Here is a 12,380-nt window from a genome sequence, read left to right on the forward strand (position 1 = left end):
ATCCTATTTCTGCTCATAAGCACACATACACAATAATTACCTGGAAGTGAATTTGTAGGCCAAAGACAAGAGCTTGTAATAGCACTTGTCATCACACACGCTCTACAGCCTCTCACTATTCAGGGCAGTGGTGCTTTGTGTCCAGAAGTAGGTCGACTCTTTCTCACCAACAATTTGAGCAAGAGCCAGTAATTGGACAAGCAAAGTGTCCTGCGTCTCCCAACGAGCCCGCGTCAACCGGTCCCCGGCCTCTTAATATGCAGCTCCAACCTGATGCATTTCATGGACCTTTTCATGCTTTGAATCAGTTAGATCACAAAATGCAGCCAACAGAACATCCTTTGTCACGGCAGACACGGCTCGTTTTTCATATCTTAGCAGTTGGCGCACTCGATTGTGAATCAAATGTTTCCTTCAAAGTCGGGAAAACATCAAACTTCCGACTACTTCAGAGGCTTTGCAATGTTTGCTCTCTTTGGTCCATACGCACAAAAACTGAAAAACACACAAGCTAGTGTTCCAAGCGTGCCTCACTTTTTGTGATTGCACAACTTCCCAAACAGCCTCTGAAGGTGAACGTGCATTGAAGATGTGAGATGAAAGCAGGCTTCACCTGTTCATGTGCTGTTTGCCTAGCAACAGACACACCTGTGATTACAGTCCGTGTGTGTTTGCTCTCACAGGCATTGCATTGTGTTATGAGCAGTTGTTGTAGCTTTTGTCGATAAGAAACAACAATAGAGTAACCTTAGAATGATTCATGCTTCAACGTGATGTGGATGTTCCAGTAGCTTGTAAAAAAAGGAGACGTGCATGTCTCTATTATCACCATGGCAACGGTGAATCACCTGCCTTAGTGGTCTATAAATGTGGCAGAGCAGTGCGGACACTTTGTGCGTTTGTGTTTAATAATGTTACTCATGGGCATCTTGAAATTAGGTAAATTGAGATTATTCTTCCCCGTTTGATTGGCGGTAATATCAAGTGACATGTGGCACCGAGCAAGTTCCCTGACCCGGCGAGAGGTTCAGGTGGGGCTCCAGAGCTCCAAGTAATTATAGCGGCGACCCGTGCACCCAACTGCAGGCTTAGAGTGCTTTGGCGCCGTGCAATACCAGAGCTCTCTCCTTTCATGATAGTCACAAACCACATCCACAAAGAGTGAGCGCGATAAGATGAATTGAAGGATTTGCCTGACTGGGTTCTAGCAATGTGCATATTTATCAGCTATATTTTCGGGATAGCGGAGTGGGTCCGAGAAGACCTGGAAGGGTGCTGGAAAATATTTCATGGCTGAATATCGAGGTTACTAACAGAGATAAAATAATGCTAATACATTGGAATGCTGTGCTGTCATCTTGAGCCTAAAACACAACCACGGCAGCACTGGACACATCCATAAAATTCAATGTTTATGTAAAAAGCAGTGTTGTACCCCCCCCAAGGAACAAGAAAGACGACAGCTATGCCCAAATGACACTGGTGAAAGCAAAAATGTGCAAGTTGACTTTGGGACAAGTCATGCATGCAGAGGGAAGGCGAACAAAGAACATTGGAATAAAGGTGACAAATGTAAAGAGTAGAAAAGAGGAGCACGGTATTGCTAGCTTTGTGTTCAGTGAAGGCTATTGTGCGCTGGCTTCTTGATAAGGATCCAAGGGGACCCCTGGGACAGGCAAGTGAAGGGCACTGAGGATGAGGGTGGACATACGTGACAGACAGGCGGCGTGGAGGATGAACTCGACCCAAAGATAAACGCCCCTCATATTATTCTCACATTCTTTGGATAAAATTGTTCCATTTTATCACAGTTATTCCGTCCGAATAAAGCTCTAAAGTTGGTTTAATTTGTAACATCCATTTGAGAAATTTTAACATCCATTCATCTTCCGCTTGTCCGGGGTCAGGCTGCGGGGGCTGCTCGGACTTCCCTCTATTTCATCCAGGCATTTTTTTAACGACAAATCATTTTTGAGGCTATTAAAAGACAAAGGTCATCCTGCACAAAACCTGGAAAAAAATAAACTGTATGCATATTACACCGTCATTTTTGGCAAACACAAAGTAGACGTTCATTCGAACCGGATCACCGACTGCAAAGTCGTCATGTCATTCTGAAGGTGCTGCGACAATTAATGGGCCTGAAATGAGGTGACTGCAAGACGGGGCCGCTTGTGCAACCAAATGCTTCCTGTGGGACCTTATTAATACCTGTGATGCTCTCATAGGTCCTGTAAGAGGATTGTGAGGAACCCCAAGCAGGCATAGATCTCTGTCGCCCATGTTGGTTTGAACATGAAATCTTGGTGTGAGTGGCTTTGTATTAGCCCAATGATACTTGTAGCTGTCACACAATTTATTTTTTATATATACATGAAGACTTGCAAACAAATCAAGCTTGATTAGATTTATGAAACTAAAGGCTGACCAATTTACTAATTGGACAATCACCTGAACTGGCTTTGTAATCCGTATTTGTTTTGGGTAACAGCAGTCCCATTGACTCATTTAATTTATTTGAGAATTCCCGAACAACCGATGACCTAATCTCTTCATCCTAATTGGCAGAGAGGATTGGATAAAGCTTACTAACAACCAAAACGTTCCGGATGGATCCTGTGGCAGAGCTCTGATCATTTACTGCACTGCCGCAGTTTGGATGTTTTTTAGATCCATTTTGCTTTAATTTTGCTTAAGCAGTTTGCCAATCTCAGACTGGCCTCCATAAGTCATTTATTCTTTTCTAAGCATCTCCAACTAAGAGCTAGACTTCATTTTCTTTCTTGCTCAAAGTCAATCCAGCCTACATCAAACAATTGATGAATGAAACAGTCGTGCCAAACTGGGTCGGATCCAAATTCATTCATCTCTGCAGAGCTCCACATTTTTAAAAGTGTGACCCCTGCTCCCATTAACTGCACACTGGTGTGACCTTTTGAGTTTTGTTTCTGCAAAGAAATATGCTTCTTTCAAAAATATGTTTGTATGATCCCAGAGAGGTTATTTTGTTGGTCTCTGGAAAAAAAATGCTGTAAATCTCACAATACATTGTTTATAGCTGGGTGTTCATCTTTTGATATGAAATCACTATCAGGAGATATATTCTATCTTTCCGACTTCCACTTTCTGAGATGATGTCATCTTCCTAGCACGGACATGAAAGCGGTGAGTCAGAGAAGAACTCCACACCTCCTTGAAAAGTTTGTCGTCACATTTGCATTTAAATTGACTTCTCTGACTTCTTGAGTGACTTTGCCTCTAATTCTCTTCTTTGATAACAGAAGATGGATTAATATTCATTGACTAGTTAGTCCAACGGCGTTTTTAGGTAAACCATGGACATCCGGTGTTTGACAACTTTTGCTCAGAAATGCAGATTCACTGCTACTCAGTCATGCTTGACTGCATTGCAGTGGAATTATTTGTCGCCTGGAAAAAAATATTCACAGCAGGGAAGTTTTCATAATTCAGATCACAGCATTGCTTTTTAACAGTATTTAAATTTTTTTGGGGACAATGGACCGGCAGAGATTTCTTTTGTTGCAAGGGATCGAAGTAACCCTTTGGGTATTTTTATTTTTTTATTTGACGGCAGGTTGTGAAATCTGATTCTAAGCAATCTGTGACGTTAGACCAGATGTGCTAAGTGTCACTGAAAGTGTAATCACACTTTATATGACATTGATGTCGCCTGTAATAAATTCCTTTTCTGGAAAGAAAAAAAAGTCTCAGCAGGGGTCACCATAAATTAGAAGGGGCACCGAGATCTTGGAGTGACAGTTCCGCTGTGTGTTTTCACAAAGCCAAAATAATTGATGCACGTAATGTTGAGCCCTGTCACTTTTCTGACAGTTGTTGAATTCACGGGTGTCTGCCCTGAGAAATAAACAACAAGGGCATAGCTGCTTTTTAAAGCTATTTTACACCTCAGTAATCACTTGCTTCAACTTGCTCACCCTAGTTGAACCCACACTTTGCACCCCGTGTCATGGAATTGCCATTATCCACTTTAGAGTGTGTGGCAGTTCGGCATTTGGCATCTCATGAGGGCCCGTTCACAGTTTTTGACTCCCCCAGGGTGTGTATTCTTGTTGAGCTGCAGCTTTATAGGCCCCCGGGCTGCGCTGCGCGGTGTAACTCAGCCGCCTTTTGAAACATTAGCGTCATATCCACGAGTAGAGAGCATTCCCTGTTTCCCCAAGCTCATTCGCAGATGGCTGTGCCTCTTCCTGTGTGCCGGGCTACAAGTCTGCCTCTGCCGCTCAGGGCTCGGCTCCATTAATACCACATGAAGGCCTCTATGACTTGAGCGCCTCTTTTTGTTTACCACCTGCAGGGTGGCTGGATCGTAGCAAGACTAGAAAGTGTGGCAAAGGGTTCACTAGGCTGGCGTCTTTCTGTGGAGATCGTGCAAGGACCCGAGTCTCTTGTTGCTTGGAGCATATCATACGGCATTCCTCAGAATAACACAAACATGACATGTTTTACAAAACACTCATTTTACAAAGCTGTTTAGACACAAATGAGTTATTTCAGGGCTGTGTTTAGTTAGCTCAGTCCTCAAGAAAGCACTTTCTTTTGAGACATTATGAGGTTTGGAACTAATTAGTAAAAGACATTTCTGCTGTTTGTCTTCCAAGAAGCCTCAAAAGAGTCAATTAAATGCCACCTCGTTGCTATAAATTTTAGAAAACAGGCATCACCTCAAATCTATTTTATTGATCTCGAATAGCCTTTGTCCTCATAAGCGGAAACCACATGAAATGGTGTTTGCTCTGCCTCGGCTCAGTAAATGCATCTGCAAAGCGCATGTTGAAGAACATTTCATGTTAGAGACGCCGCTACCCGCAATGCAGACCACAGCAAATCCACAGCCATCATCATTAGAGCTACAGAGCTTTGGACACTAATGGTTATCCCTGTAGTGCTGCCTCGGCACATTTTGATGCTTCATCTGAGACTTCACGGCATGACCACATGAAATTGTTGAGGTGAATTCATGGTCCGTGTCATATAGTGGAAAGCAAAGAGCTGGAGTGTGCAGTAAGCATGAGTTTCAACAACCTCTTGAAATCAACAAAGGAGACTAATTGGGGACTTTGCCCTCATTTATCTTCTTTTAAGAGCTGGAAAACATGGGGTTCAATATTGGTGGACACACAGGAAGCCGTCTTAAACTGGGGGGATGGGCCGGGTAAAACGGATGGCTTGTGGATGTGAGAAAAATCAGGATGCATCCTTTGCTAATTGAATTTGATGATATTGTGGTTAACAGAGCATCATTGATGATGATTTGCTCTGCGGCTATGCTCTGTCCTACCCGTTGCAGATCAATACTCATCGTGTATGGGATTAGTCACCCATATAGAGTCGAGGTCAGAATCCAGTAGTGCATCCATTTGGATCTTAAACTCAATTGGTCGTCTGAGTTTGCAAAGCAATCTGGGTCAAAAGGTTGTACAGTTGGTCATTTGTTTACATTTAGTAGCAGAACACATGTTTTAGATTACAACATTTATTTAGAGCCCATTTCAGGTAATTTATTGAAGCCTGCCTTTTTTGACTGATACATTATTGGGCAATGTCCAAATATTGGTCAAGATATTAATCAGTGCATGTATATTTCAGTTACATTCCTTGCAAATTGGCTTAGATTCATATGGAGTAGAAAAAAAAAATCCAAAATCTGAATGATATTCGGCTTCCATCCATATAAGGTCGAAACAAAAAATCCCAAATCTGAATGATATTCAGGTGTGGTTTTCGAAAAAATAAACTCAATCTGAAATCCGGCAATTATTATAATGTCACTTGTTTACGTGGGATGCCCAGACTTGGGTACGTGGAAAACAGAGCAATTGCTAAACCTTCCATTAATAGAGTCTTTCAGGGAACACAGGAACAAACGCCTCCATTCATTTGTGTCCAAAATGCTAATGCCACTGCCATCGAGTCTTAACACATTTAGAAGGAGTTCCCGTTTCGTGACACGAGATGGTCTGCATTAACTGAGATGGTCTGCATTCACTGTTGTTGCCTTGGGACTTCATCAAAGACAGACATTTTACTCTACAACTATTAAAACAAGGCAGATTTTTCGCAGCCTTCCCGCAAAGATGCATGCAAGCATGGATCACTATATTGTCAACTGAGATTTAGACAATGAAACATCTGTTTAGAATGTGGCATTAAGCTGTAAAGTTAAACGTTGCTTTCCCCCATCTGACCTTGCAAAAGACAGAACCGAAATGGTTCGTGAGGAATTAGTTCTTTACAACCACTACATATTGGATTCATGTGTCTTAAAGTTACTGTAATATTAAGTATTAACTGAAAATTGTGCAAGAAAAATGGCAGGCATCATTCAGTAATTGCAAGGCAAAGTCATTACTTCTTATCTGGATGTGGAGTGGAAGTCTGGCTTCAAGCTTGCAGAGATTGACATTGTGTCAAGCCCTCAAAAGGTAATTCCATTCTAGCCGACCTGTGGAACACACCATAATGTCGTTGCATGACTGTAGATAAGACAAATGTGGGCTCATATCGAACCAAGACTGACTTTTATGTTCAGCAGAAAAATAGGCTATAAATAAGTAGATTAGTTGTGTGCAACAAGATGGCAAACTACCATATGTACCTTTTGGAGATTGAGAAAAGGACAAATAGTGCAGTACACATAAAAGTGAAGTAATTATATTGCTTCTGTAAGATTATTTCAAATGTGTTTAGATTTAATCGAGACACTTGTTTAAGTTGATTTTAGCCTAATTGCTACACTCCAGCATGCCATGTTTGCTGTGCGTGAATAAATAAATAATGTTTTTTAAACATGTCCTATATTTAATGTCTGCCTCTATAATAAATCCAAACGAGCCTTCCCTGAACACCAAGTACCCTGAGCCTGCTTTCATAAAAAACAATAACGAAAAGGACAATTATCATGTATGTGTAACCGATGAAATGGAGCTTGAAGGAAAACATAATGTGAGTTTGGTTGCTGGGCATTTAATTTAAATGTGCCTCCAGGCAAATAAACCTGACGTGAGCTAATTGGCTATCAAGAGATGCTCGGAGAAGAACACACTTGCAATGTTCCCACAGCAATAAGATTCATTTATGAAATGCGTGGACATTAAATGGCCTAATAAACTGCAAAGACGGACTTTCTTTTAATTAAAAACAGGAAAAACAATAATTCTAAACACTGCAGTGTGATGTTTTAATAATCCTGTTAGCCCACACACGGCCACAACTAGACCTCCCCAGGTTGCCTTTATGCAGCTGCTGAACGGAAATGAAAAAGAAAAGTTGGCCAGTCTGTCTTTTGACTGTCTGTGTCAAAATCACACAAAGCCGTGACCGTGCCCACCACACACAAACACGTGCACACAATCAGTAAATCGTCTCAAATATTGCTCCGCCCTTCATCTCTGGCTGCGCGTTCATGTGAGACGTATCCCGGCGACAATTTCCACCGCGGGATTAGCCGTGTAGTGTGACAGGCCTCTTATCCCTCATGGTCGTGAAGGCTTGACCCAGGAGGTGTGTGGAAGCAAGAGCCTTGAAGGGCAGTCCTTAAAAGGCTATTAGATCCTCACTGCTTATTATGAGCTTGACTCCAAATGAATGGCCAGCTCTGCTTGTCTTTGTCATAAGACCATAAGAAGGAAAAAGCTTGTTTTCTGGATATAATTAAACCTTTCTATTGGCGTAACAGGATTAAGCAGACGCAAGTCGCCGGTGTTTTGAGTGTTTCCTCAAAAAACCGTTTCCGACAGACACACTATCGTTGATGGAAATGATCGTCTACGATGTGCAAGTGTTTATATTTTCAAATATAGTTATTAAATAAATAATAAATACTGAAAACAGTGTCTGTCAAGTGTGACTGGAGTAAAGACTTTCTATTTTTGTAGCGTAAAAGTTCTCAACATGTGTCCGTGACAAGTGAAACTTTAGCTGTAATATCAAACATGGTCTTTAAATCAACCATTGCTGAATGTGCGTGAGGTATTTGATGTGGCTTTTTAAGAGAGATTTTTGTTTGATCAGATTGTTTGTAGAGCTGCGCTGAATAAATCCACTGTCAACACATATCTGGAAAAAATTGTGGAGTAGATGAAAGGCCAATGTAGTGCTGGAATTCTGTTGTTTTGATGGAGTCACAGATCATTAGGACCACACAAAATCGAATGGTGTGAAGCCAACATTATCAACCAAATGCAAGTCGGGCTTTTTTGACTGCGTATGCTGGGTTCGAGATTTCTTGACGGTTTTGACACACTGAGTTTTTGGTAGAAATGGGTTTCCAAAGCTAATTGAAATCCTTCCTCTGTGTGTAGCTAGCAACTTTGTCAGGTTATTTGAAAGGCGAAATGTTTTCCCTATTTCAGCATATCTGAACCCTGACTCATTGAAATTCTCTTTTAAAGTAAAGTAATAGTTTTTATGGTGAATTGTCTGCTCCAAACAGGAAGAAACATGTCTTCTAATTTCAATTTGTGTCTTTTTCTAATATTTGTTTGCTTAGGTGGGGCTGCAGGTCAAGGCAGCATGATTGTAATTGCAGCAGAATGATAAATTCCATCTTGTTGCCGTCTGATAACATTCCATGATTGCTGCTTGAGGGAGATTACAGCCATGTCATAAATTAAAGATGTTGTAAGCGTTTTCTCTGGCAGCAAAGCAGGATTTTTTTGGGGGGGGGAAAGATTACATTTAACCGTGGCATTGGGAACCGTGACTGTGAGGCTGTTGACTGCAGAGATAGATGTTTTAATAAAAAAAAAAAAAAAAGTTTATTGAGTTAGACCTGGGCAGGTGTGTAAGTGGAGTCGGTAGATTATATTGTTGATGCCGTAGGAAAGTCTGCTTGGAAATTGAGTTCTTATGCATTCCACATGCCTTCAGGGGTGTTAACGACTTGCAAGAATAGAGTAGGGAGGGGAGGGGGGCTTTCCCCCCGGGGTTGAGTCCAGGGCAATGCCAGGTTTGTGTTTCGGAACTGCCTGTCTTGGTAGTCACCCACCTCCCTCAGCTTCCATGACCACACTCAGCATTTGTAAAGCGCTCACAAGGCTTTGCCTGTGTTTCTGTGGCTGTAATGGCAGCTCCATCCTGTTGTGGCTTAATGAGTGCTCACGGGCCCTGAGGATCTGGCACAGGCAATGCACAGAGGTCCGAGTGCTCTCAATTACTGACTTTGGCTGACCGCATTCATTTGATCTCCGCCCCTCAAAAACAATAAAGTCCTTCACCAGATCCAGTATCACCTATGTGTTTATATTGTTAAAAAAAACAACTAAAATGATATTCCAAACCATCATCTCCGTGGCTGCAAGTTCTGGAATCAAGCTTTTGTTGCAATTCCACCGCTCTTCTACACCACATCAGCATAATTCAAGCATGACCATCCCCCTTTCTCATTTCTGCCTTTCTCCTTGGTAAAACCCAAATCTAAGACCAGTCCCTCCATCATACATCATCCAGATTGACTGCGCCTGGTGTACCCCCCCCAACCCCCCACCCGTGTGCTGTGGGAGCGAGCTTGTGCTTTTGGTGGAAGGTTCTTATCAACATTCTCAGCACTTCACCGAGCTTTCACTTGACATGTCACCAAGCCTCGGTCCGTCTGTGTAGCCATAGAATGGAGCTCCCTGTTCATCAGAGTAGAACAATCCGGTTCTGTGTAATGCCAAAAGTCTAAATCGGTCGATTAGTTCATTTGTTCCTTGCGGTGCAACGGACTGTGTGTGCTTCAAAAGAGTAGATCAGCAGGAGTCGGTACGGTATGGTCAACAGAAAAGGACCGTACATTGTTCTGCTTCCATCAATTCTATCTTTGACATCATCTTCTTGCAGGATCACATTAATACTTCTGATTTTCTTTCAGTGATGAAATTTTCATACAGCTAGTTGTGTGCCACACGGAGGGATCGGGGACTGGAAATTGCATTCCACCACTCTTTTGTACTCTCCATGTGAATAGCCTTTTACATGGGGCTTTGCCGGCCGGATTGATTGTTAGAGGCTTAATGAGCGTCTTAACCAAGGCACAGGCTTTAGGCAACATATGTGACCACGACCCTCAGTGCTGCTCCATATCAAGCCTGTATGAAGCCAAACAAAGCCAGCTCAGCTCTCTCGCTCTTTTTTTTTTTTTTTTTTTTTTTTTTTGCTAATAGTTACTTGCTGGTTTATACTGGATGTTATTGCATTTGAAGGGAATATATACTTTCCTTATGGGGACCGGAGCAAAGGATGATGTCACTTTTTGTAAGTATGTATATGCATACCATATGGATCATGTGTAGTATATTTATATGCATGTTGAGGCATTTCCTTCTTGGATGACGCAATCAGACGCAGCTTTCTTTACCTGGGGATGACATTTTTATTTGCCAAGCAGAAAGGTTTGTGATGCTTATACCTAAAAATTATTTCCATATAACATATGAACGTAGATGCTGATCTGATCTGGTGAGATTTTCAAGAATATAAACATATTATTCAATTTTACCATGTTTATAACACTTTAGGATTTCGAATAAATACTGACACTGTGATGGAAATCTCGAGTGTCTGGCTTGTAATCATTCCAATGGATTTGTCTCAACACAACCTCAGCTTGACCCTATGACAGGAAGTACACCACATTGTAGTATTGTCCAGATGCGCTGCTCAGAGCCAGAACAGGAAATTCAAGCACTGAATTACAGCTAATGATGCTCTTTATATATGTACAGTATTCTCTTAGTCTGCCGGAAAACAGAACTCTGGTATGACTGACTTGAATATATTGCTTCAGCTTTTGATTCATGAAAAACTTTGAGAAATAACTGCCATTAATCATGTCCTGCTGTGGCATAGATATGCCAGGAGCAATTGCCAACATTACTCAAACCAAGAGAATGAATGCAGAAAGAAAAACGTTGTCCTTTCCCCCCGAAAAATTATTGGCCAGTTGGTGCAGTCCAACTTGTGAATTCATCTCTCTGCTGGCCACTGGGCAAGGCTCCCACACTAATGTGATTAGGGTCCTAGGCAGGGGGCATGTCTGTAGGGCTTCAAAGACAGCAGATCAGAAGCGCTATGATGAAAAAGCTTTAAGATGAGATACAGACAGGTGCAGCACAACTTCAGCTTCAACATATTAACGGGTTCACAAAGAGGACAGCATTGTTTTGACATCCATACAACATGTGCCAATAATGAGATTACATATTTCCGTCCGGAAATGGTTTGCCAAGGTGGGTAGAAGAGTGGAAACATTCTATAAAGTTATGGATTGTTATTTTTCCTCATTAGAGCCATTTTTGTTGTTTTGGGGGAAACGCTGGAGCGGATTAATGCCATTCCCATTCATTTCAGTGGGGAAAAATGATTTGAAATGTGTTTTGATTTATGAGCATTGTCTCAGAATGATTTCAAATTGTACCTCAAGGCACCACGATAGGGTTTAATGATCCAAATAAGAGGGTATTACTCTTCCGCTTCTTTCTTTTCTTTCTTTTTTTACTGATTTGTGACAGCGGTATGGACCCTTACTGCTTCATAGGGTTCATATTGGATCAAGGAGGTCACACTTCATTAGTTGATCCAGAACACACGGGGTCACAGACCCCAGTGCCTCGCTTCAGCCAATCTATATCCAACTCCAACCGAGCCTCGTTTCTTCTCTCTCAGCTTCATCATTTCCTCTGCCAAATTCACACAGCTAGTTAATGCTACACACTCCTGAAATATTAATAGTGGCATAATTGAACTGTCACGCTATGGAAGGGCATCAAAATTGGAAGCAAATTATCCAATATTGTTCTCACTTTCCAATCTCATTTAGTGTCTTGTTTCAGATTTTGTTTCCGCGATAATGTTTTGAATAATAGATGACTTGCATGGCCGAGCTTGTAGTAGCAAATTGAATGTGCTTATGATTGCCAGAGGAAACATTCGTTTGTGGGAAAAGTGGGGAAATAATGAAGAAAATATGGTGGTTTGTAAATGCAGTCACACATGCACAGCGAAAAAAAAGAAAACTGATGCTCCTTGTAAAGCGGTTCCTTTTTAACGAGCAATGATTCACGTTTTTTTTTTGTACAAGCCTTATAATGAATGTCAGAAGAGTGTGGAGTGCCATTGCCGGTTTTAAGCAAAGGCAATATTTTAATCCACCCTGACAAGACGACGGACGAACTGCCTAATCCTATTAGAGGCTTTCACAGTAAACTACACGAGGTCCACACGTGCCTGTCTGTTGTCTCTGTGTGAGAAAGCAGCAGATGGGGAAGCTAAAGAGGCTACTGTAGCGAATTTTGTGTGGTTTCTCTTGAACCCCAGCAACGCCCACCACAACAAGTGGAAGTCCCTCGCTACAAATCATT

At 41.8% G+C, this 12,380-nt stretch overlaps 1 protein-coding gene across 3 annotated transcripts in view; it reads left to right on the forward strand.

Moving 5' to 3' along the window:
• The window catches only part of chl1b (cell adhesion molecule L1-like b), a 51,448-nt gene that overhangs the window by 16,785 nt on the left and 22,283 nt on the right, over positions 1-12,380 (forward strand). Inside the window, exon 1 of one of the 3 annotated variants that reach the window (XM_088388790.1) lies at positions 10,160-10,275. The exons of the other annotated variants lie outside the window; for them this stretch is intronic. The gene's annotated coding sequence lies outside the window, so the exon portion shown is untranslated. Of the gene's footprint in view, positions 1-10,159; positions 10,276-12,380 lie in introns of those variants that run through there. 3 annotated transcript variants of the gene reach the window in all.

Source organism: Syngnathus floridae, chromosome 11, assembly GCF_059516105.1.
Source record: "Syngnathus floridae isolate MCC-2025c chromosome 11, RoL_Sflo_1.0, whole genome shotgun sequence".
In the NCBI taxonomy this organism is placed as follows: Eukaryota; Metazoa; Chordata; class Actinopteri; order Syngnathiformes; family Syngnathidae; genus Syngnathus; species Syngnathus floridae.